Source organism: Schistocerca nitens, chromosome 2 (assembly GCF_023898315.1).
Source record: "Schistocerca nitens isolate TAMUIC-IGC-003100 chromosome 2, iqSchNite1.1, whole genome shotgun sequence".
NCBI lineage: Eukaryota > Metazoa > Arthropoda > Insecta > Orthoptera > Acrididae > Schistocerca > Schistocerca nitens.
In genome coordinates this window covers 1,024,153,080-1,024,176,390 of record NC_064615.1, presented here as the reverse complement: position 1 = coordinate 1,024,176,390, position 23,311 = coordinate 1,024,153,080, and the positions used below count along the sequence as shown (strand labels likewise).

Below are 23,311 nucleotides of genomic sequence, written 5' to 3'. Positions count from 1 at the left end.
AAAGCAACTTCCTTCCCGCAACAGCCAGTTCCTCGAGGACGGCGCGGGGGGCGCGCCCGGCGTCCCAGCAGAGCGACGGCCGAATTAGCGGGCGCACCGCCGCGTGTGTGACACGCACTGCTGCTCGTTGCACCTCCTGTCATTCGCTGCGCGCGTGCAGCCTTCGACACTAGCGGAGGACGCATCTTGTCCCTGGTGTCCAGCGGAGGGCCTGTGCGTGGTGTGGCAGTGTCGTGCTGGAGGGCGCCACTGGTAGCATGTGGGCTTCCTCGCCTCGCCTCGCCTCGCGTCGCCTCGCCTCGCCTCACACCAGGGTGTGTGCGTAGTTTGCAGTGCATTCGCACCATTCCATCCCTGTCCCCGTCCCCGTCCCGACTTGTCCCGACTTTGCTCGACTGCCGCTCGCTGCCGCTCGGGTCGTGGTCCATATGACAGCGCAAGCACGACAAACGTCTGCGGGACGAGACGAGACGAGACGACTAAGGAATAAATTCGTGATTACAAAAAATTGGAACTCTACACTCCTACACAAAAATAGGCGGTGACGTGTTTCAGAAATCACCTGCCGATTCGTACTGTTTTGTCGTTTTCAAAGTCTTCTTGGCAAACTTGGTTAGCACATTCTCCCTCAAACTGAGTTAATTACTGCATTTTCGTACCATTACAGTAGTGTAAAAGGCTTAAGGAAGCATCTTTGTCACAACAGAAAGGTAGTTTGAAAATTGGGCTGGCAGGGGTAGCGACATAATAACAAAAAAAAAATGGAAGGCAGCCAACAGCACCCGGGTTTCCCAGGCGGTCACCCATCCAAGTACTAACCGGGCCCGATGATGCTTAACTTCGGTGATCGGACGAGAACCGGTGTATTCATCATGGTATGGCCGTTGGCGCTCATCTAATGTAGGAGCACGGCAGAATCCGCGTTCGGCTTTTCTCCCAACACACAAAATGTTAGTTTTCGACCGCATTTGACGAAAGCACTTCCTTCCGCAACAGCCAGTTCCTCGAGGACGGCGCGGGGGGCGCGCCCGGCGTCCCAGCAGAGCGACGGCCGAATTAGCGGGCGCACCGCCGCGTGTGTGAGACGCACTGCTGCTCGTTGCACCTCCTGTCATTCGCTGCGCGCGTGCAGCCTTCGACACTAGCGGAGGACGCATCTTGTCCCTGGTGTCCAGCGGAGGGCCTGTGCGTGGTGTGGCAGTGTCGTGCTGGAGGGCGCCACTGGTAGCATGTGGGCTTCCTCGCCTCGCCTCGCCTCGCGTCGCCTCGCCTCGCCTCACACCAGGTGTGTGCGTAGTTTGCAGTGCATTCGCACCATTCCCATCCCTGTCCCCGTCCCCGTCCCGACTTGTCCCGACTTTGCTCGACTGCCGCTCGCTGCCGCTCGGGTCGTGGTCCATATGACAGCGCAAGCACGACAAACGTCTGCGGGACGAGACGAGACGAGACGACTAAGGAATAAATTCGTGATTACAAAAAATTGGAACTCTACACTCCTACACAAAAATAGGCGGTGACGTGTTCAGAAATCACCTGCCGATTCGTACTGTTTTGTCGTTTTCAAAGTCTTCTTGGCAAACTTGGTTAGCACATTCTCCCTCAAACTGAGTTAATTACTGCATTTTCGTACCATTACAGTAGTGTAAAAGGCTTAAGGAAGCATCTTTGTCACAACAGAAAGGTAGTTTGAAAATTGGGCTGGCAGGGGTAGCGACATAATAACAAAAAAAAAATGGAAGGCAGCCAACAGCACCCGGGTTTCCCAGGCGGTCACCCATCCAAGTACTAACCGGGCCCGATGATGCTTAACTTCGGTGATCGGACGAGAACCGGTGTATTCATCATGGTATGGCCGTTGGCGCTCATCTAATGTAGGAGCACGGCAGAATCCGCGTTCGGCTTTTCTCCCAACACACAAAATGTTAGTTTTCGACCGCATTTGACGAAAGCACTTCCTTCCGCAACAGCCAGTTCCTCGAGGACGGCGCGGGGGGCGCGCCCGGCGTCCCAGCAGAGCGACGGCCGAATTAGCGGGCGCACCGCGCGCGTGTGTGAGACGCACTGCTGCTCGTTGCACCTCCTGTCATTCGCTGCGCGCGTGCAGCCTTCGACACTAGCGGAGGACGCATCTTGTCCCTGGTGTCCAGCGGAGGGCCTGTGCGTGGTGTGGCAGTGTCGTGCTGGAGGGCGCCACTGGTAGCATGTGGGCTTCCTCGCCTCGCCTCGCCTCGCGTCGCCTCGCCTCGCCTCACACCAGGTGTGTGCGTAGTTTGCAGTGCATTCGCACCATTCCCATCCCTGTCCCCGTCCCCGTCCCGACTTGTCCCGACTTTGCTCGACTGCCGCTCGCTGCCGCTCGGGTCGTGGTCATATGACAGCGCAAGCACGACAAACGTCTGCGGGACGAGACGAGACGAGACGACTAAGGAATAAATTCGTGATTACAAAAAATTGAACTCTACACTCCTACACAAAAATAGGCGGTGACGTGTTTCAGAAATCACCTGCCGATTCGTACTGTTTTGTCGTTTTCAAAGTCTTCTTGGCAAACTTGGTTAGCACATTCTCCCTCAAACTGAGTTAATTACTGCATTTTCGTACCATTACAGTAGTGTAAAAGGCTTAAGGAAGCATCTTTGTCACAACAGAAAGGTAGTTTGAAAATTGGGCTGGCAGGGGTAGCGACATAATAACAAAAAAAAATGGAAGGCAGCCAACAGCACCCGGGTTTCCCAGGCGGTCACCCATCCAAGTACTAACCGGGCCCGATGATGCTTAACTTCGGTGATCGGACGAGAACCGGTGTATTCATCATGGTATGGCCGTTGGCGCTCATCTAATGTAGGAGCACGGCAGAATCCGCGTTCGGCTTTTCTCCCAACACACAAAATGTTAGTTTTCGACCGCATTTGACGAAAGCACTTCCTTCCGCAACAGCCAGTTCCTCGAGGACGGCGCGGGGGGCGCGCCCGGCGTCCCAGCAGAGCGACGGCCGAATTAGCGGGCGCACCGCCGCGTGTGTGAGACGCACTGCTGCTCGTTGCACCTCCTGTCATTCGCTGCGCGCGTGCAGCCTTCGACACTAGCGGAGGACGCATCTTGTCCCTGGTGTCCAGCGGAGGGCCTGTGCGTGGTGTGGCAGTGTCGTGCTGGAGGGCGCCACTGGTAGCATGTGGGCTTCCTCGCCTCGCCTCGCCTCGCGTCGCCTCGCCTCGCCTCACACCAGGTGTGTGCGTAGTTTGCAGTGCATTCGCACCATTCCCATCCCTGTCCCCGTCCCCGTCCCGACTTGTCCCGACTTTGCTCGACTGCCGCTCGCTGCCGCTCGGGTCGTGGTCCATATGACAGCGCAAGCACGACAAACGTCTGCGGGACGAGACGAGACGAGACGACTAAGGAATAAATTCGTGATTACAAAAAATTGGAACTCTACACTCCTACACAAAAATAGGCGGTGACGTGTTTCAGAAATCACCTGCCGATTCGTACTGTTTTGTCGTTTTCAAAGTCTTCTTGGCAAACTTGGTTAGCACATTCTCCCTCAAACTGAGTTAATTACTGCATTTTCGTACCATTACAGTAGTGTAAAAGGCTTAAGGAAGCATCTTTGTCACAACAGAAAGGTAGTTTGAAAATTGGGCTGGCAGGGGTAGCGACATAATAACAAAAAAAAAATGGAAGGCAGCCAACAGCACCCGGGTTTCCAGGCGGTCACCCATCCAAGTACTAACCGGGCCCGATGATGCTTAACTTCGGTGATCGGACGAGAACCGGTGTATTCATCATGGTATGGCCGTTGGCGCTCATCTAATGTAGGAGCACGGCAGAATCCGCGTTCGGCTTTTCTCCCAACACACAAAATGTTAGTTTTCGACCGCATTTGACGAAAGCACTTCCTTCCGCAACAGCCAGTTCCTCGAGGACGGCGCGGGGGGCGCGCCGGCGTCCCAGCAGAGCGACGGCCGAATTAGCGGGCGCACCGCCGCGTGTGTGACACGCACTGCTGCTCGTTGCACCTCCTGTCATTCGCTGCGCGCGTGCAGCCTTCGACACTAGCGGAGGACGCATCTTGTCCCTGGTGTCCAGCGGAGGGCCTGTGCGTGGTGTGGCAGTGTCGTGCTGGAGGGCGCCACTGGTAGCATGTGGGCTTCCTCGCCTCGCCTCGCCTCGCGTCGCCTCGCCTCGCCTCACACCAGGTGTGTGCGTAGTTTGCAGTGCATTCGCACCATTCCCATCCCTGTCCCCGTCCCCGTCCCGACTTGTCCCGACTTTGCTCGACTGCCGCTCGCTGCCGCTCGGGTCGTGGTCCATATGACAGCGCAAGCACGACAAACGTCTGCGGGACGAGACGAGACGAGACGACTAAGGAATAAATTCGTGATTACAAAAAATTGGAACTCTACACTCCTACACAAAAATAGGCGGTGACGTGTTTCAGAAATCACCTGCCGATTCGTACTGTTTTGTCGTTTTCAAAGTCTTCTTGGCAAACTTGGTTAGCACATTCTCCCTCAAACTGAGTTAATTACTGCATTTTCGTACCATTACAGTAGTGTAAAAGGCTTAAGGAAGCATCTTTGTCACAACAGAAAGGTAGTTTGAAAATTGGGCTGGCAGGGGTAGCGACATAATAACAAAAAAAAATGGAAGGCAGCCAACAGCACCCGGGTTTCCCAGGCGGTCACCCATCCAAGTACTAACCGGGCCCGATGATGCTTAACTTCGGTGATCGGACGAGAACCGGTGTATTCATCATGGTATGGCCGTTGGCGCTCATCTAATGTAGGAGCACGGCAGAATCCGCGTTCGGCTTTTCTCCCAACACACAAAATGTTAGTTTTCGACCGCATTTGACGAAAGCACTTCCTTCCGCAACAGCCAGTTCCTCGAGGACGGCGCGGGGGGCGCGCCCGGCGTCCCAGCAGAGCGACGGCCGAATTAGCGGGCGCACCGCCGCGTGTGTGAGACGCACTGCTGCTCGTTGCACCTCCTGTCATTCGCTGCGCGCGTGCAGCCTTCGACACTAGCGGAGGACGCATCTTGTCCCTGGTGTCCAGCGGAGGGCCTGTGCGTGGTGTGGCAGTGTCGTGCTGGAGGGCGCCACTGGTAGCATGTGGGCTTCCTCGCCTCGCCTCGCCTCGCGTCGCCTCGCCTCGCCTCACACCAGGTGTGTGCGTAGTTTGCAGTGCATTCGCACCATTCCCATCCCTGTCCCCGTCCCCGTCCCGACTTGTCCCGACTTTGCTCGACTGCCGCTCGCTGCCGCTCGGGTCGTGGTCCATATGACAGCGCAAGCACGACAAACGTCTGCGGGACGAGACGAGACGAGACGACTAAGGAATAAATTCGTGATTACAAAAAATTGGAACTCTACACTCCTACACAAAAATAGGCGGTGACGTGTTTCAGAAATCACCTGCCGATTCGTACTGTTTTGTCGTTTTCAAAGTCTTCTTGGCAAACTTGGTTAGCACATTCTCCCTCAAACTGAGTTAATTACTGCATTTTCGTACCATTACAGTAGTGTAAAAGGCTTAAGGAAGCATCTTTGTCACAACAGAAAGGTAGTTTGAAAATTGGGCTGGCAGGGGTAGCGACATAATAACAAAAAAAAAATGGAAGGCAGCCAACAGCACCCGGGTTTCCCAGGCGGTCACCCATCCAAGTACTAACCGGGCCCGATGATGCTTAACTTCGGTGATCGGACGAGAACCGGTGTATTCATCATGGTATGGCCGTTGGCGCTCATCTAATGTAGGAGCACGGCAGAATCCGCGTTCGGCTTTTCTCCCAACACACAAAATGTTAGTTTTCGACCGCATTTGACGAAAGCACTTCCTTCCGCAACAGCCAGTTCCTCGAGGACGGCGCGGGGGGCGCGCCCGGCGTCCCAGCAGAGCGACGGCCGAATTAGCGGGCGCACCGCCGCGTGTGTGAGACGCACTGCTGCTCGTTGCACCTCCTGTCATTCGCTGCGCGCGTGCAGCCTTCGACACTAGCGGAGGACGCATCTTGTCCCTGGTGTCCAGCGGAGGGCCTGTGCGTGGTGTGGCAGTGTCGTGCTGGAGGGCGCCACTGGTAGCATGTGGGCTTCCTCGCCTCGCCTCGCCTCGCGTCGCCTCGCCTCGCCTCACACCAGGTGTGTGCGTAGTTTGCAGTGCATTCGCACCATTCCCATCCCTGTCCCCGTCCCCGTCCCGACTTGTCCCGACTTTGCTCGACTGCCGCTCGCTGCCGCTCGGGTCGTGGTCCATATGACAGCGCAAGCACGACAAACGTCTGCGGGACGAGACGAGACGAGACGACTAAGGAATAAATTCGTGATTACAAAAAATTGGAACTCTACACTCCTACACAAAAATAGGCGGTGACGTGTTTCAGAAATCACCTGCCGATTCGTACTGTTTTGTCGTTTTCAAAGTCTTCTTGGCAAACTTGGTTAGCACATTCTCCCTCAAACTGAGTTAATTACTGCATTTTCGTACCATTACAGTAGTGTAAAAGGCTTAAGGAAGCATCTTTGTCACAACAGAAAGGTAGTTTGAAAATTGGGCTGGCAGGGGTAGCGACATAATAACAAAAAAAAATGGAAGGCAGCCAACAGCACCCGGGTTTCCCAGGCGGTCACCCATCCAAGTACTAACCGGGCCCGATGATGCTTAACTTCGGTGATCGGACGAGAACCGGTGTATTCATCATGGTATGGCCGTTGGCGCTCATCTAATGTAGGAGCACGGCAGAATCCGCGTTCGGCTTTTCTCCCAACACACAAAATGTTAGTTTTCGACCGCATTTGACGAAAGCACTTCCTTCCGCAACAGCCAGTTCCTCGAGGACGGCGCGGGGGGCGCGCCCGGCGTCCCAGCAGAGCGACGGCCGAATTAGCGGGCGCACCGCCGCGTGTGTGACACGCACTGCTGCTCGTTGCACCTCCTGTCATTCGCTGCGCGCGTGCAGCCTTCGACACTAGCGGAGGACGCATCTTGTCCCTGGTGTCCAGCGGAGGGCCTGTGCGTGGTGTGGCAGTGTCGTGCTGGAGGGCGCCACTGGTAGCATGTGGGCTTCCTCGCCTCGCCTCGCCTCGCGTCGCCTCGCCTCGCCTCACACCAGGTGTGTGCGTAGTTTGCAGTGCATTCGCACCATTCCCATCCCTGTCCCCGTCCCCGTCCCGACTTGTCCCGACTTTGCTCGACTGCCGCTCGCTGCCGCTCGGGTCGTGGTCCATATGACAGCGCAAGCACGACAAACGTCTGCGGGACGAGACGAGACGAGACGACTAAGGAATAAATTCGTGATTACAAAAAATTGGAACTCTACACTCCTACACAAAAATAGGCGGTGACGTGTTTCAGAAATCACCTGCCGATTCGTACTGTTTTGTCGTTTTCAAAGTCTTCTTGGCAAACTTGGTTAGCACATTCTCCCTCAAACTGAGTTAATTACTGCATTTTCGTACCATTACAGTAGTGTAAAAGGCTTAAGGAAGCATCTTTGTCACAACAGAAAGGTAGTTTGAAAATTGGGCTGGCAGGGGTAGCGACATAATAACAAAAAAAAATGGAAGGCAGCCAACAGCACCCGGGTTTCCCAGGCGGTCACCCATCCAAGTACTAACCGGGCCCGATGATGCTTAACTTCGGTGATCGGACGAGAACCGGTGTATTCATCATGGTATGGCCGTTGGCGCTCATCTAATGTAGGAGCACGGCAGAATCCGCGTTCGGCTTTTCTCCCAACACACAAAATGTTAGTTTTCGACCGCATTTGACGAAAGCACTTCCTTCCGCAACAGCCAGTTCCTCGAGGACGGCGCGGGGGGCGCGCCCGGCGTCCCAGCAGAGCGACGGCCGAATTAGCGGGCGCACCGCCGCGTGTGTGAGACGCACTGCTGCTCGTTGCACCTCCTGTCATTCGCTGCGCGCGTGCAGCCTTCGACACTAGCGGAGGACGCATCTTGTCCCTGGTGTCCAGCGGAGGGCCTGTGCGTGGTGTGGCAGTGTCGTGCTGGAGGGCGCCACTGGTAGCATGTGGGCTTCCTCGCCTCGCCTCGCCTCGCGTCGCCTCGCCTCGCCTCACACCAGGTGTGTGCGTAGTTTGCAGTGCATTCGCACCATTCCCATCCCTGTCCCCGTCCCCGTCCCGACTTGTCCCGACTTTGCTCGACTGCCGCTCGCTGCCGCTCGGGTCGTGGTCCATATGACAGCGCAAGCACGACAAACGTCTGCGGGACGAGACGAGACGAGACGACTAAGGAATAAATTCGTGATTACAAAAAATTGGAACTCTACACTCCTACACAAAAATAGGCGGTGACGTGTTTCAGAAATCACCTGCCGATTCGTACTGTTTTGTCGTTTTCAAAGTCTTCTTGGCAAACTTGGTTAGCACATTCTCCCTCAAACTGAGTTAATTACTGCATTTTCGTACCATTACAGTAGTGTAAAAGGCTTAAGGAAGCATCTTTGTCACAACAGAAAGGTAGTTTGAAAATTGGGCTGGCAGGGGTAGCGACATAATAACAAAAAAAAATGGAAGGCAGCCAACAGCACCCGGGTTTCCCAGGCGGTCACCCATCCAAGTACTAACCGGGCCCGATGATGCTTAACTTCGGTGATCGGACGAGAACCGGTGTATTCATCATGGTATGGCCGTTGGCGCTCATCTAATGTAGGAGCACGGCAGAATCCGCGTTCGGCTTTTCTCCCAACACACAAAATGTTAGTTTTCGACCGCATTTGACGAAAGCACTTCCTTCCGCAACAGCCAGTTCCTCGAGGACGGCGCGGGGGGCGCGCCCGGCGTCCCAGCAGAGCGACGGCCGAATTAGCGGGCGCACCGCCGCGTGTGTGAGACGCACTGCTGCTCGTTGCACCTCCTGTCATTCGCTGCGCGCGTGCAGCCTTCGACACTAGCGGAGGACGCATCTTGTCCCTGGTGTCCAGCGGAGGGCCTGTGCGTGGTGTGGCAGTGTCGTGCTGGAGGGCGCCACTGGTAGCATGTGGGCTTCCTCGCCTCGCCTCGCCTCGCGTCGCCTCGCCTCGCCTCACACCAGGTGTGTGCGTAGTTTGCAGTGCATTCGCACCATTCCCATCCCTGTCCCCGTCCCCGTCCCGACTTGTCCCGACTTTGCTCGACTGCCGCTCGCTGCCGCTCGGGTCGTGGTCCATATGACAGCGCAAGCACGACAAACGTCTGCGGGACGAGACGAGACGAGACGACTAAGGAATAAATTCGTGATTACAAAAAATTGGAACTCTACACTCCTACACAAAAATAGGCGGTGACGTGTTTCAGAAATCACCTGCCGATTCGTACTGTTTTGTCGTTTTCAAAGTCTTCTTGGCAAACTTGGTTAGCACATTCTCCCTCAAACTGAGTTAATTACTGCATTTTCGTACCATTACAGTAGTGTAAAAGGCTTAAGGAAGCATCTTTGTCACAACAGAAAGGTAGTTTGAAAATTGGGCTGGCAGGGGTAGCGACATAATAACAAAAAAAAATGGAAGGCAGCCAACAGCACCCGGGTTTCCCAGGCGGTCACCCATCCAAGTACTAACCGGGCCCGATGATGCTTAACTTCGGTGATCGGACGAGAACCGGTGTATTCATCATGGTATGGCCGTTGGCGCTCATCTAATGTAGGAGCACGGCAGAATCCGCGTTCGGCTTTTCTCCCAACACACAAAATGTTAGTTTTCGACCGCATTTGACGAAAGCACTTCCTTCCGCAACAGCCAGTTCCTCGAGGACGGCGCGGGGGGCGCGCCCGGCGTCCCAGCAGAGCGACGGCCGAATTAGCGGGCGCACCGCCGCGTGTGTGAGACGCACTGCTGCTCGTTGCACCTCCTGTCATTCGCTGCGCGCGTGCAGCCTTCGACACTAGCGGAGGACGCATCTTGTCCCTGGTGTCCAGCGGAGGGCCTGTGCGTGGTGTGGCAGTGTCGTGCTGGAGGGCGCCACTGGTAGCATGTGGGCTTCCTCGCCTCGCCTCGCCTCGCGTCGCCTCGCCTCGCCTCACACCAGGTGTGTGCGTAGTTTGCAGTGCATTCGCACCATTCCCATCCCTGTCCCCGTCCCCGTCCCGACTTGTCCCGACTTTGCTCGACTGCCGCTCGCTGCCGCTCGGGTCGTGGTCCATATGACAGCGCAAGCACGACAAACGTCTGCGGGACGAGACGAGACGAGACGACTAAGGAATAAATTCGTGATTACAAAAAATTGGAACTCTACACTCCTACACAAAAATAGGCGGTGACGTGTTTCAGAAATCACCTGCCGATTCGTACTGTTTTGTCGTTTTCAAAGTCTTCTTGGCAAACTTGGTTAGCACATTCTCCCTCAAACTGAGTTAATTACTGCATTTTCGTACCATTACAGTAGTGTAAAAGGCTTAAGGAAGCATCTTTGTCACAACAGAAAGGTAGTTTGAAAATTGGGCTGGCAGGGGTAGCGACATAATAACAAAAAAAAAATGGAAGGCAGCCAACAGCACCCGGGTTTCCCAGGCGGTCACCCATCCAAGTACTAACCGGGCCCGATGATGCTTAACTTCGGTGATCGGACGAGAACCGGTGTATTCATCATGGTATGGCCGTTGGCGCTCATCTAATGTAGGAGCACGGCAGAATCCGCGTTCGGCTTTTCTCCCAACACACAAAATGTTAGTTTTCGACCGCATTTGACGAAAGCACTTCCTTCCGCAACAGCCAGTTCCTCGAGGACGGCGCGGGGGGCGCGCCCGGCGTCCCAGCAGAGCGACGGCCGAATTAGCGGGCGCACCGCCGCGTGTGTGAGACGCACTGCTGCTCGTTGCACCTCCTGTCATTCGCTGCGCGCGTGCAGCCTTCGACACTAGCGGAGGACGCATCTTGTCCCTGGTGTCCAGCGGAGGGCCTGTGCGTGGTGTGGCAGTGTCGTGCTGGAGGGCGCCACTGGTAGCATGTGGGCTTCCTCGCCTCGCCTCGCCTCGCGTCGCCTCGCCTCGCCTCACACCAGGTGTGTGCGTAGTTTGCAGTGCATTCGCACCATTCCCATCCCTGTCCCCGTCCCCGTCCCGACTTGTCCCGACTTTGCTCGACTGCCGCTCGCTGCCGCTCGGGTCGTGGTCCATATGACAGCGCAAGCACGACAAACGTCTGCGGGACGAGACGAGACGAGACGACTAAGGAATAAATTCGTGATTACAAAAAATTGGAACTCTACACTCCTACACAAAAATAGGCGGTGACGTGTTTCAGAAATCACCTGCCGATTCGTACTGTTTTGTCGTTTTCAAAGTCTTCTTGGCAAACTTGGTTAGCACATTCTCCCTCAAACTGAGTTAATTACTGCATTTTCGTACCATTACAGTAGTGTAAAAGGCTTAAGGAAGCATCTTTGTCACAACAGAAAGGTAGTTTGAAAATTGGGCTGGCAGGGGTAGCGACATAATAACAAAAAAAAATGGAAGGCAGCCAACAGCACCCGGGTTTCCCAGGCGGTCACCCATCCAAGTACTAACCGGGCCCGATGATGCTTAACTTCGGTGATCGGACGAGAACCGGTGTATTCATCATGGTATGGCCGTTGGCGCTCATCTAATGTAGGAGCACGGCAGAATCCGCGTTCGGCTTTTCTCCCAACACACAAAATGTTAGTTTTCGACCGCATTTGACGAAAGCACTTCCTTCCGCAACAGCCAGTTCCTCGAGGACGGCGCGGGGGGCGCGCCCGGCGTCCCAGCAGAGCGACGGCCGAATTAGCGGGCGCACCGCCGCGTGTGTGAGACGCACTGCTGCTCGTTGCACCTCCTGTCATTCGCTGCGCGCGTGCAGCCTTCGACACTAGCGGAGGACGCATCTTGTCCCTGGTGTCCAGCGGAGGGCCTGTGCGTGGTGTGGCAGTGTCGTGCTGGAGGGCGCCACTGGTAGCATGTGGGCTTCCTCGCCTCGCCTCGCCTCGCGTCGCCTCGCCTCGCCTCACACCAGGTGTGTGCGTAGTTTGCAGTGCATTCGCACCATTCCCATCCCTGTCCCCGTCCCCGTCCCGACTTGTCCCGACTTTGCTCGACTGCCGCTCGCTGCCGCTCGGGTCGTGGTCCATATGACAGCGCAAGCACGACAAACGTCTGCGGGACGAGACGAGACGAGACGACTAAGGAATAAATTCGTGATTACAAAAAATTGGAACTCTACACTCCTACACAAAAATAGGCGGTGACGTGTTTCAGAAATCACCTGCCGATTCGTACTGTTTTGTCGTTTTCAAAGTCTTCTTGGCAAACTTGGTTAGCACATTCTCCCTCAAACTGAGTTAATTACTGCATTTTCGTACCATTACAGTAGTGTAAAAGGCTTAAGGAAGCATCTTTGTCACAACAGAAAGGTAGTTTGAAAATTGGGCTGGCAGGGGTAGCGACATAATAACAAAAAAAAATGGAAGGCAGCCAACAGCACCCGGGTTTCCCAGGCGGTCACCCATCCAAGTACTAACCGGGCCCGATGATGCTTAACTTCGGTGATCGGACGAGAACCGGTGTATTCATCATGGTATGGCCGTTGGCGCTCATCTAATGTAGGAGCACGGCAGAATCCGCGTTCGGCTTTTCTCCCAACACACAAAATGTTAGTTTTCGACCGCATTTGACGAAAGCACTTCCTTCCGCAACAGCCAGTTCCTCGAGGACGGCGCGGGGGGCGCGCCCGGCGTCCCAGCAGAGCGACGGCCGAATTAGCGGGCGCACCGCCGCGTGTGTGAGACGCACTGCTGCTCGTTGCACCTCCTGTCATTCGCTGCGCGCGTGCAGCCTTCGACACTAGCGGAGGACGCATCTTGTCCCTGGTGTCCAGCGGAGGGCCTGTGCGTGGTGTGGCAGTGTCGTGCTGGAGGGCGCCACTGGTAGCATGTGGGCTTCCTCGCCTCGCCTCGCCTCGCGTCGCCTCGCCTCGCCTCACACCAGGTGTGTGCGTAGTTTGCAGTGCATTCGCACCATTCCCATCCCTGTCCCCGTCCCCGTCCCGACTTGTCCCGACTTTGCTCGACTGCCGCTCGCTGCCGCTCGGGTCGTGGTCCATATGACAGCGCAAGCACGACAAACGTCTGCGGGACGAGACGAGACGAGACGACTAAGGAATAAATTCGTGATTACAAAAAATTGGAACTCTACACTCCTACACAAAAATAGGCGGTGACGTGTTTCAGAAATCACCTGCCGATTCGTACTGTTTTGTCGTTTTCAAAGTCTTCTTGGCAAACTTGGTTAGCACATTCTCCCTCAAACTGAGTTAATTACTGCATTTTCGTACCATTACAGTAGTGTAAAAGGCTTAAGGAAGCATCTTTGTCACAACAGAAAGGTAGTTTGAAAATTGGGCTGGCAGGGGTAGCGACATAATAACAAAAAAAAAATGGAAGGCAGCCAACAGCACCCGGGTTTCCCAGGCGGTCACCCATCCAAGTACTAACCGGGCCCGATGATGCTTAACTTCGGTGATCGGACGAGAACCGGTGTATTCATCATGGTATGGCCGTTGGCGCTCATCTAATGTAGGAGCACGGCAGAATCCGCGTTCGGCTTTTCTCCCAACACACAAAATGTTAGTTTTCGACCGCATTTGACGAAAGCACTTCCTTCCGCAACAGCCAGTTCCTCGAGGACGGCGCGGGGGGCGCGCCCGGCGTCCCAGCAGAGCGACGGCCGAATTAGCGGGCGCACCGCCGCGTGTGTGAGACGCACTGCTGCTCGTTGCACCTCCTGTCATTCGCTGCGCGCGTGCAGCCTTCGACACTAGCGGAGGACGCATCTTGTCCCTGGTGTCCAGCGGAGGGCCTGTGCGTGGTGTGGCAGTGTCGTGCTGGAGGGCGCCACTGGTAGCATGTGGGCTTCCTCGCCTCGCCTCGCCTCGCGTCGCCTCGCCTCGCCTCACACCAGGTGTGTGCGTAGTTTGCAGTGCATTCGCACCATTCCCATCCCTGTCCCCGTCCCCGTCCCGACTTGTCCCGACTTTGCTCGACTGCCGCTCGCTGCCGCTCGGGTCGTGGTCCATATGACAGCGCAAGCACGACAAACGTCTGCGGGACGAGACGAGACGAGACGACTAAGGAATAAATTCGTGATTACAAAAAATTGGAACTCTACACTCCTACACAAAAATAGGCGGTGACGTGTTTCAGAAATCACCTGCCGATTCGTACTGTTTTGTCGTTTTCAAAGTCTTCTTGGCAAACTTGGTTAGCACATTCTCCCTCAAACTGAGTTAATTACTGCATTTTCGTACCATTACAGTAGTGTAAAAGGCTTAAGGAAGCATCTTTGTCACAACAGAAAGGTAGTTTGAAAATTGGGCTGGCAGGGGTAGCGACATAATAACAAAAAAAAAATGGAAGGCAGCCAACAGCACCCGGGTTTCCCAGGCGGTCACCCATCCAAGTACTAACCGGGCCCGATGATGCTTAACTTCGGTGATCGGACGAGAACCGGTGTATTCATCATGGTATGGCCGTTGGCGCTCATCTAATGTAGGAGCACGGCAGAATCCGCGTTCGGCTTTTCTCCCAACACACAAAATGTTAGTTTTCGACCGCATTTGACGAAAGCACTTCCTTCCGCAACAGCCAGTTCCTCGAGGACGGCGCGGGGGGCGCGCCCGGCGTCCCAGCAGAGCGACGGCCGAATTAGCGGGCGCACCGCCGCGTGTGTGAGACGCACTGCTGCTCGTTGCACCTCCTGTCATTCGCTGCGCGCGTGCAGCCTTCGACACTAGCGGAGGACGCATCTTGTCCCTGGTGTCCAGCGGAGGGCCTGTGCGTGGTGTGGCAGTGTCGTGCTGGAGGGCGCCACTGGTAGCATGTGGGCTTCCTCGCCTCGCCTCGCCTCGCGTCGCCTCGCCTCGCCTCACACCAGGTGTGTGCGTAGTTTGCAGTGCATTCGCACCATTCCCATCCCTGTCCCCGTCCCCGTCCCGACTTGTCCCGACTTTGCTCGACTGCCGCTCGCTGCCGCTCGGGTCGTGGTCCATATGACAGCGCAAGCACGACAAACGTCTGCGGGACGAGACGAGACGAGACGACTAAGGAATAAATTCGTGATTACAAAAAATTGGAACTCTACACTCCTACACAAAAATAGGCGGTGACGTGTTTCAGAAATCACCTGCCGATTCGTACTGTTTTGTCGTTTTCAAAGTCTTCTTGGCAAACTTGGTTAGCACATTCTCCCTCAAACTGAGTTAATTACTGCATTTTCGTACCATTACAGTAGTGTAAAAGGCTTAAGGAAGCATCTTTGTCACAACAGAAAGGTAGTTTGAAAATTGGGCTGGCAGGGGTAGCGACATAATAACAAAAAAAAATGGAAGGCAGCCAACAGCACCCGGGTTTCCCAGGCGGTCACCCATCCAAGTACTAACCGGGCCCGATGATGCTTAACTTCGGTGATCGGACGAGAACCGGTGTATTCATCATGGTATGGCCGTTGGCGCTCATCTAATGTAGGAGCACGGCAGAATCCGCGTTCGGCTTTTCTCCCAACACACAAAATGTTAGTTTTCGACCGCATTTGACGAAAGCACTTCCTTCCGCAACAGCCAGTTCCTCGAGGACGGCGCGGGGGGCGCGCCCGGCGTCCCAGCAGAGCGACGGCCGAATTAGCGGGCGCACCGCCGCGTGTGTGAGACGCACTGCTGCTCGTTGCACCTCCTGTCATTCGCTGCGCGCGTGCAGCCTTCGACACTAGCGGAGGACGCATCTTGTCCCTGGTGTCCAGCGGAGGGCCTGTGCGTGGTGTGGCAGTGTCGTGCTGGAGGGCGCCACTGGTAGCATGTGGGCTTCCTCGCCTCGCCTCGCCTCGCCTCGCCTCACACCAGGTGTGTGCGTAGTTTGCAGTGCATTCGCACCATTCCCATCCCTGTCCCCGTCCCCGTCCCGACTTGTCCCGACTTTGCTCGACTGCCGCTCGCTGCCGCTCGGGTCGTGGTCCATATGACAGCGCAAGCACGACAAACGTCTGCGGGACGAGACGAGACGAGACGACTAAGGAATAAATTCGTGATTACAAAAAATTGGAACTCTACACTCCTACACAAAAATAGGCGGTGACGTGTTTCAGAAATCACCTGCCGATTCGTACTGTTTTGTCGTTTTCAAAGTCTTCTTGGCAAACTTGGTTAGCACATTCTCCCTCAAACTGAGTTAATTACTGCATTTTCGTACCATTACAGTAGTGTAAAAGGCTTAAGGAAGCATCTTTGTCACAACAGAAAGGTAGTTTGAAAATTGGGCTGGCAGGGGTAGCGACATAATAACAAAAAAAAAATGGAAGGCAGCCAACAGCACCCGGGTTTCCCAGGCGGTCACCCATCCAAGTACTAACCGGGCCCGATGATGCTTAACTTCGGTGATCGGACGAGAACCGGTGTATTCATCATGGTATGGCCGTTGGCGCTCATCTAATGTAGGAGCACGGCAGAATCCGCGTTCGGCTTTTCTCCCAACACACAAAATGTTAGTTTTCGACCGCATTTGACGAAAGCACTTCCTTCCGCAACAGCCAGTTCCTCGAGGACGGCGCGGGGGGCGCGCCCGGCGTCCCAGCAGAGCGACGGCCGAATTAGCGGGCGCACCGCCGCGTGTGTGAGACGCACTGCTGCTCGTTGCACCTCCTGTCATTCGCTGCGCGCGTGCAGCCTTCGACACTAGCGGAGGACGCATCTTGTCCCTGGTGTCCAGCGGAGGGCCTGTGCGTGGTGTGGCAGTGTCGTGCTGGAGGGCGCCACTGGTAGCATGTGGGCTTCCTCGCCTCGCCTCGCCTCGCGTCGCCTCGCCTCGCCTCACACCAGGTGTGTGCGTAGTTTGCAGTGCATTCGCACCATTCCCATCCCTGTCCCCGTCCCCGTCCCGACTTGTCCCGACTTTGCTCGACTGCCGCTCGCTGCCGCTCGGGTCGTGGTCCATATGACAGCGCAAGCACGACAAACGTCTGCGGGACGAGACGAGACGAGACGACTAAGGAATAAATTCGTGATTACAAAAAATTGGAACTCTACACTCCTACACAAAAATAGGCGGTGACGTGTTTCAGAAATCACCTGCCGATTCGTACTGTTTTGTCGTTTTCAAAGTCTTCTTGGCAAACTTGGTTAGCACATTCTCCCTCAAACTGAGTTAATTACTGCATTTTCGTACCATTACAGTAGTGTAAAAGGCTTAAGGAAGCATCTTTGTCACAACAGAAAGGTAGTTTGAAAATTGGGCTGGCAGGGGTAGCGACATAATAACAAAAAAAAAATGGAAGGCAGCCAACAGCACCCGGGTTTCCCAGGCGGTCACCCATCCAAGTACTAACCGGGCCCGATGATGCTTAACTTCGGTGATCGGACGAGAACCGGTGTATTCATCATGGTATGGCCGTTGGCGCTCATCTAATGTAGGAGCACGGCAGAATCCGCGTTCGGCTTTTCTCCCAACACACAAAATGTTAGTTTTCGACCGCATTTGACGAAAGCACTTCCTTCCGCAACAGCCAGTTCCTCGAGGACGGCGCGGGGGGCGCGCCCGGCGTCCCAGCAGAGCGACGGCCGAATTAGCGGGCGCACCGCCGCGTGTGTGAGACGCACTGCTGCTCGTTGCACCTCCTGTCATTCGCTGCGCGCGTGCAGCCTTCGACACTAGCGGAGGACGCATCTTGTCCCTGGTGTCCAGCGGAGGGCCTGTGCGTGGTGTGGCAGTGTCGTGCTGGAGGGCGCCACTGGTAGCATGTGGGCTTCCTCGCCTCGCCTCGCCTCGCGTCGCCTCGCCTCGCCTCACACCAGGTGTGTGCGTAGTTTGCAGTGCATTCGCACCATTCCCATCCCTGTCCCCGTCCCCGTCCCGACTTGTCCCGACTTTGCTCGACTGCCGCTCGCTGCCGCTCGGGTCGTGGTCCATATGACAGCGCAAGCACGACAAACGTCTGCGGGACGAGACGAGACGAGACGACTAAGGAATAAATTCGTGATTACAAAAAATTGGAACTCTACACTCCTACACAAAAATAGGCGGTGACGTGTTTCAGAAATCACCTGCCGATTCGTACTGTTTTGTCGTTTTCAAAGTCTTCTTGGCAAACTTGGTTAGCACATTCTCCCTCAAACTGAGTTAATTACTGCATTTTCGTACCATTACAGTAGTGTAAAAGGCTTAAGGAAGCATCTTTGTCACAACAGAAAGGTAGTTTGAAAATTGGGCTGGCAGGGGTAGCGACATAATAACAAAAAAAAATGGAAGGCAGCCAACAGCACCCGGGTTTCCCAGGCGGTCACCCATCCAAGTACTAACCGGGCCCGATGATGCTTAACTTCGGTGATCGGACGAGAACCGGTGTATTCATCATGGTATGGCCGTTGGCGCTCATCTAATGTAGGAGCACGGCAGAATCCGCGTTCGGCTTTTCTCCCAACACACAAAATGTTAGTTTTCGACCGCATTTGACGAAAGCACTTCCTTCCGCAACAGCCAGTTCCTCGAGGACGGCGCGGGGGGCGCGCCCGGCGTCCCAGCAGAGCGACGGCCGAATTAGCGGGCGCACCGCCGCGTGTGTGAGACGCACTGCTGCTCGTTGCACCTCCTGTCATTCGCTGCGCGCGTGCAGCCTTCGACACTAGCGGAGGACGCATCTTGTCCCTGGTGTCCAGCGGAGGGCCTGTGCGTGGTGTGGCAGTGTCGTGCTGGAGGGCGCCACTGGTAGCATGTGGGCTTCCTCGCCTCGCCTCGCCTCGCCTCGCCTCACACCAGGTGTGTGCGTAGTTTGCAGTGCATTCGCACCATTCCCATCCCTGTCCCCGTCCCCGTCCCGACTTGTCCCGACTTTGCTCGACTGCCGCTCGCTGCCGCTCGGGTCGTGGTCCATATGACAGCGCAAGCACGACAAACGTCTGCGGGACGAGACGAGACGAGACGACTAAGGAATAAATTCGTGATTACAAAAAATTGGAACTCTACACTCCTACACAAAAATAGGCGGTGACGTGTTTCAGAAATCACCTGCCGATTCGTACTGTTTTGTCGTTTTCAAAGTCTTCTTGGCAAACTTGGTTAGCACATTCTCCCTCAAACTGAGTTAATTACTGCATTTTCGTACCATTACAGTAGTGTAAAAGGCTTAAGGAAGCATCTTTGTCACAACAGAAAGGTAGTTTGAAAATTGGGCTGGCAGGGGTAGCGACATAATAACAAAAAAAAATGGAAGGCAGCCAACAGCACCCGGGTTTCCCAGGCGGTCACCCATCCAAGTACTAACCGGGCCCGATGATGCTTAACTTCGGTGATCGGACGAGAACCGGTGTATTCATCATGGTATGGCCGTTGGCGCTCATCTAATGTAGGAGCACGGCAGAATCCGCGTTCGGCTTTTCTCCCAACACACAAAATGTTAGTTTTCGACCGCATTTGACGAAAGCACTTCCTTCCGCAACAGCCAGTTCCTCGAGGACGGCGCGGGGGGCGCGCCCGGCGTCCCAGCAGAGCGACGGCCGAATTAGCGGGCGCACCGCCGCGTGTGTGAGACGCACTGCTGCTCGTTGCACCTCCTGTCATTCGCTGCGCGCGTGCAGCCTTCGACACTAGCGGAGGACGCATCTTGTCCCTGGTGTCCAGCGGAGGGCCTGTGCGTGGTGTGGCAGTGTCGTGCTGGAGGGCGCCACTGGTAGCATGTGGGCTTCCTCGCCTCGCCTCGCCTCGCGTCGCCTCGCCTCGCCTCACACCAGGTGTGTGCGTAGTTTGCAGTGCATTCGCACCATTCCCATCCCTGTCCCCGTCCCCGTCCCGACTTGTCCCGACTTTGCTCGACTGCCGCTCGCTGCCGCTCGGGTCGTGGTCCATATGACAGCGCAAGCACGACAAACGTCTGCGGGACGAGACGAGACGAGACGACTAAGGAATAAATTCGTGATTACAAAAAATTGGAACTCTACACTCCTACACAAAAATAGGCGGTGACGTGTTTCAGAAATCACCTGCCGATTCGTACTGTTTTGTCGTTTTCAAAGTCTTCTTGGCAAACTTGGTTAGCACATTCTCCCTCAAACTGAGTTAATTACTGCATTTTCGTACCATTACAGTAGTGTAAAAGGCTTAAGGAAGCATCTTTGTCACAACAGAAAGGTAGTTTGAAAATTGGGCTGGCAGGGGTAGCGACATAATAACAAAAAAAAATGGAAGGCAGCCAACAGCACCCGGGTTTCCCAGGCGGTCACCCATCCAAGTACTAACCGGGCCCGATGATGCTTAACTTCGGTGATCGGACGAGAACCGGTGTATTCATCATGGTATGGCCGTTGGCGCTCATCTAATGTAGGAGCACGGCAGAATCCGCGTTCGGCTTTTCTCCCAACACACAAAATGTTAGTTTTCGACCGCATTTGACGAAAGCACTTCCTTCCGCAACAGCCAGTTCCTCGAGGACGGCGCGGGGGGCGCGCCCGGCGTCCCAGCAGAGCGACGGCCGAATTAGCGGGCGCACCGCCGCGTGTGTGAGACGCACTGCTGCTCGTTGCACCTCCTGTCATTCGCTGCGCGCGTGCAGCCTTCGACACTAGCGGAGGACGCATCTTGTCCCTGGTGTCCAGCGGAGGGCCTGTGCGTGGTGTGGCAGTGTCGTGCTGGAGGGCGCCACTGGTAGCATGTGGGCTTCCTCGCCTCGCCTCGCCTCGCCTCGCCTCACACCAGGTGTGTGCGTAGTTTGCAGTGCATTCGCACCATTCCCATCCCTGTCCCCGTCCCCGTCCCGACTTGTCCCGACTTTGCTCGACTGCCGCTCGCTGCCGCTCGGGTCGTGGTCCATATGACAGCGCAAGCACGACAAACGTCTGCGGGACGAGACGAGACGAGACGACTAAGGAATAAATTCGTGATTACAAAAAATTGGAACTCTACACTCCTACACAAAAATAGGCGGTGACGTGTTTCAGAAATCACCTGCCGATTCGTACTGTTTTGTCGTTTTCAAAGTCTTCTTGGCAAACTTGGTTAGCACATTCTCCCTCAAACTGAGTTAATTACTGCATTTTCGTACCATTACAGTAGTGTAAAAGGCTTAAGGAAGCATCTTTGTCACAACAGAAAGGTAGTTTGAAAATTGGGCTGGCAGGGGTAGCGACATAATAACAAAAAAAAATGGAAGGCAGCCAACAGCACCCGGGTTTCCCAGGCGGTCACCCATCCAAGTACTAACCGGGCCCGATGATGCTTAACTTCGGTGATCGGACGAGAACCGGTGTATTCATCATGGTATGGCCGTTGGCGCTCATCTAATGTAGGAGCACGGCAGAATCCGCGTTCGGCTTTTCTCCCAACACACAAAATGTTAGTTTTCGACCGCATTTGACGAAAGCACTTCCTTCCGCAACAGCCAGTTCCTCGAGGACGGCGCGGGGGGCGCGCCCGGCGTCCCAGCAGAGCGACGGCCGAATTAGCGGGCGCACCGCCGCGTGTGTGAGACGCACTGCTGCTCGTTGCACCTCCTGTCATTCGCTGCGCGCGTGCAGCCTTCGACACTAGCGGAGGACGCATCTTGTCCCTGGTGTCCAGCGGAGGGCCTGTGCGTGGTGTGGCAGTGTCGTGCTGGAGGGCGCCACTGGTAGCATGTGGGCTTCCTCGCCTCGCCTCGCCTCGCGTCGCCTCGCCTCGCCTCACACCAGGTGTGTGCGTAGTTTGCAGTGCATTCGCACCATTCCCATCCCTGTCCCCGTCCCCGTCCCGACTTGTCCCGACTTTGCTCGACTGCCGCTCGCTGCCGCTCGGGTCGTGGTCCATATGACAGCGCAAGCACGACAAACGTCTGCGGGACGAGACGAGACGAGACGACTAAGGAATAAATTCGTGATTACAAAAAATTGGAACTCTACACTCCTACACAAAAATAGGCGGTGACGTGTTTCAGAAATCACCTGCCGATTCGTACTGTTTTGTCGTTTTCAAAGTCTTCTTGGCAAACTTGGTTAGCACATTCTCCCTCAAACTGAGTTAATTACTGCATTTTCGTACCATTACAGTAGTGTAAAAGGCTTAAGGAAGCATCTTTGTCACAACAGAAAGGTAGTTTGAAAATTGGGCTGGCAGGGGTAGCGACATAATAACAAAAAAAAATGGAAGGCAGCCAACAGCACCCGGGTTTCCCAGGCGGTCACCCATCCAAGTACTAACCGGGCCCGATGATGCTTAACTTCGGTGATCGGACGAGAACCGGTGTATTCATCATGGTATGGCCGTTGGCGCTCATCTAATGTAGGAGCACGGCAGAATCCGCGTTCGGCTTTTCTCCCAACACACAAAATGTTAGTTTTCGACCGCATTTGACGAAAGCACTTCCTTCCGCAACAGCCAGTTCCTCGAGGACGGCGCGGGGGGCGCGCCCGGCGTCCCAGCAGAGCGACGGCCGAATTAGCGGGCGCACCGCCGCGTGTGTGAGACGCACTGCTGCTCGTTGCACCTCCTGTCATTCGCTGCGCGCGTGCAGCCTTCGACACTAGCGGAGGACGCATCTTGTCCCTGGTGTCCAGCGGAGGGCCTGTGCGTGGTGTGGCAGTGTCGTGCTGGAGGGCGCCACTGGTAGCATGTGGGCTTCCTCGCCTCGCCTCGCCTCGCGTCGCCTCGCCTCGCCTCACACCAGGTGTGTGCGTAGTTTGCAGTGCATTCGCACCATTCCCATCCCTGTCCCCGTCCCCGTCCCGACTTGTCCCGACTTTGCTCGACTGCCGCTCGCTGCCGCTCGGGTCGTGGTCCATATGACAGCGCAAGCACGACAAACGTCTGCGGGACGAGACGAGACGAGACGACTAAGGAATAAATTCGTGATTACAAAAAATTGGAACTCTACACTCCTACACAAAAATAGGCGGTGACGTGTTTCAGAAATCACCTGCCGATTCGTACTGTTTTGTCGTTTTCAAAGTCTTCTTGGCAAACTTGGTTAGCACATTCTCCCTCAAACTGAGTTAATTACTGCATTTTCGTACCATTACAGTAGTGTAAAAGGCTTAAGGAAGCATCTTTGTCACAACAGAAAGGTAGTTTGAAAATTGGGCTGGCAGGGGTAGCGACATAATAACAAAAAAAAATGGAAGGCAGCCAACAGCACCCGGGTTTCCCAGGCGGTCACCCATCCAAGTACTAACCGGGCCCGATGATGCTTAACTTCGGTGATCGGACGAGAACCGGTGTATTCATCATGGTATGGCCGTTGGCGCTCATCTAATGTAGGAGCACGGCAGAATCCGCGTTCGGCTTTTCTCCCAACACACAAAATGTTAGTTTTCGACCGCATTTGACGAAAGCACTTCCTTCCGCAACAGCCAGTTCC

General features: G+C 55.2%; 24 non-coding genes across 24 annotated transcripts; all 24 read right to left on the bottom strand.

Moving 5' to 3' along the window:
• Positions 1-770: 770 nt before the first annotated feature.
• LOC126237896 (5S ribosomal RNA) lies at positions 771-889 on the bottom strand. Its single transcript, XR_007545222.1, has one exon. It is a non-coding gene; the product is annotated as a 5S ribosomal RNA (ribosomal RNA).
• Positions 890-1,741: 852 nt separating this feature from the next.
• LOC126237885 (5S ribosomal RNA) lies at positions 1,742-1,860 on the bottom strand. The gene has a single exon (XR_007545221.1). It is a non-coding gene; the product is annotated as a 5S ribosomal RNA (ribosomal RNA).
• An 851-nt stretch (positions 1,861-2,711) lies between these two features.
• LOC126237874 (5S ribosomal RNA) lies at positions 2,712-2,830 on the bottom strand. The gene has a single exon (XR_007545220.1). It is a non-coding gene; the product is annotated as a 5S ribosomal RNA (ribosomal RNA).
• Positions 2,831-3,683: 853 nt separating this feature from the next.
• LOC126238293 (5S ribosomal RNA) lies at positions 3,684-3,801 on the bottom strand. The gene has a single exon (XR_007545310.1). It is a non-coding gene; the product is annotated as a 5S ribosomal RNA (ribosomal RNA).
• Positions 3,802-4,652: 851 nt separating this feature from the next.
• LOC126237863 (5S ribosomal RNA) lies at positions 4,653-4,771 on the bottom strand. The gene has a single exon (XR_007545219.1). It is a non-coding gene; the product is annotated as a 5S ribosomal RNA (ribosomal RNA).
• Positions 4,772-5,624: 853 nt separating this feature from the next.
• Positions 5,625-5,743, bottom strand: LOC126237850 (5S ribosomal RNA). Its single transcript, XR_007545216.1, has one exon. It is a non-coding gene; the product is annotated as a 5S ribosomal RNA (ribosomal RNA).
• Positions 5,744-6,595: 852 nt separating this feature from the next.
• On the bottom strand, positions 6,596-6,714 carry LOC126237838 (5S ribosomal RNA). Its single transcript, XR_007545214.1, has one exon. It is a non-coding gene; the product is annotated as a 5S ribosomal RNA (ribosomal RNA).
• Positions 6,715-7,566: 852 nt separating this feature from the next.
• On the bottom strand, positions 7,567-7,685 carry LOC126237826 (5S ribosomal RNA). Its single transcript, XR_007545213.1, has one exon. It is a non-coding gene; the product is annotated as a 5S ribosomal RNA (ribosomal RNA).
• Positions 7,686-8,537: 852 nt separating this feature from the next.
• On the bottom strand, positions 8,538-8,656 carry LOC126237815 (5S ribosomal RNA). The gene has a single exon (XR_007545212.1). It is a non-coding gene; the product is annotated as a 5S ribosomal RNA (ribosomal RNA).
• An 852-nt stretch (positions 8,657-9,508) lies between these two features.
• On the bottom strand, positions 9,509-9,627 carry LOC126237803 (5S ribosomal RNA). Its single transcript, XR_007545211.1, has one exon. It is a non-coding gene; the product is annotated as a 5S ribosomal RNA (ribosomal RNA).
• Positions 9,628-10,480: 853 nt separating this feature from the next.
• On the bottom strand, positions 10,481-10,599 carry LOC126237791 (5S ribosomal RNA). Its single transcript, XR_007545210.1, has one exon. It is a non-coding gene; the product is annotated as a 5S ribosomal RNA (ribosomal RNA).
• Positions 10,600-11,451: 852 nt separating this feature from the next.
• LOC126237780 (5S ribosomal RNA) lies at positions 11,452-11,570 on the bottom strand. Its single transcript, XR_007545209.1, has one exon. It is a non-coding gene; the product is annotated as a 5S ribosomal RNA (ribosomal RNA).
• An 852-nt stretch (positions 11,571-12,422) lies between these two features.
• On the bottom strand, positions 12,423-12,541 carry LOC126237767 (5S ribosomal RNA). The gene has a single exon (XR_007545208.1). It is a non-coding gene; the product is annotated as a 5S ribosomal RNA (ribosomal RNA).
• An 853-nt stretch (positions 12,542-13,394) lies between these two features.
• On the bottom strand, positions 13,395-13,513 carry LOC126237669 (5S ribosomal RNA). The gene has a single exon (XR_007545145.1). It is a non-coding gene; the product is annotated as a 5S ribosomal RNA (ribosomal RNA).
• An 853-nt stretch (positions 13,514-14,366) lies between these two features.
• On the bottom strand, positions 14,367-14,485 carry LOC126237615 (5S ribosomal RNA). Its single transcript, XR_007545106.1, has one exon. It is a non-coding gene; the product is annotated as a 5S ribosomal RNA (ribosomal RNA).
• An 852-nt stretch (positions 14,486-15,337) lies between these two features.
• Positions 15,338-15,456, bottom strand: LOC126237602 (5S ribosomal RNA). The gene has a single exon (XR_007545104.1). It is a non-coding gene; the product is annotated as a 5S ribosomal RNA (ribosomal RNA).
• Positions 15,457-16,299: 843 nt separating this feature from the next.
• Positions 16,300-16,418, bottom strand: LOC126237590 (5S ribosomal RNA). The gene has a single exon (XR_007545103.1). It is a non-coding gene; the product is annotated as a 5S ribosomal RNA (ribosomal RNA).
• Positions 16,419-17,271: 853 nt separating this feature from the next.
• LOC126237578 (5S ribosomal RNA) lies at positions 17,272-17,390 on the bottom strand. Its single transcript, XR_007545102.1, has one exon. It is a non-coding gene; the product is annotated as a 5S ribosomal RNA (ribosomal RNA).
• Positions 17,391-18,242: 852 nt separating this feature from the next.
• Positions 18,243-18,361, bottom strand: LOC126237567 (5S ribosomal RNA). Its single transcript, XR_007545099.1, has one exon. It is a non-coding gene; the product is annotated as a 5S ribosomal RNA (ribosomal RNA).
• An 842-nt stretch (positions 18,362-19,203) lies between these two features.
• On the bottom strand, positions 19,204-19,322 carry LOC126237555 (5S ribosomal RNA). Its single transcript, XR_007545098.1, has one exon. It is a non-coding gene; the product is annotated as a 5S ribosomal RNA (ribosomal RNA).
• Positions 19,323-20,174: 852 nt separating this feature from the next.
• LOC126238707 (5S ribosomal RNA) lies at positions 20,175-20,293 on the bottom strand. The gene has a single exon (XR_007545355.1). It is a non-coding gene; the product is annotated as a 5S ribosomal RNA (ribosomal RNA).
• An 842-nt stretch (positions 20,294-21,135) lies between these two features.
• LOC126238696 (5S ribosomal RNA) lies at positions 21,136-21,254 on the bottom strand. Its single transcript, XR_007545354.1, has one exon. It is a non-coding gene; the product is annotated as a 5S ribosomal RNA (ribosomal RNA).
• Positions 21,255-22,106: 852 nt separating this feature from the next.
• Positions 22,107-22,225, bottom strand: LOC126238684 (5S ribosomal RNA). Its single transcript, XR_007545353.1, has one exon. It is a non-coding gene; the product is annotated as a 5S ribosomal RNA (ribosomal RNA).
• Positions 22,226-23,077: 852 nt separating this feature from the next.
• On the bottom strand, positions 23,078-23,196 carry LOC126238673 (5S ribosomal RNA). The gene has a single exon (XR_007545352.1). It is a non-coding gene; the product is annotated as a 5S ribosomal RNA (ribosomal RNA).
• Between the last annotated feature and the right edge of the window lie 115 nt (positions 23,197-23,311).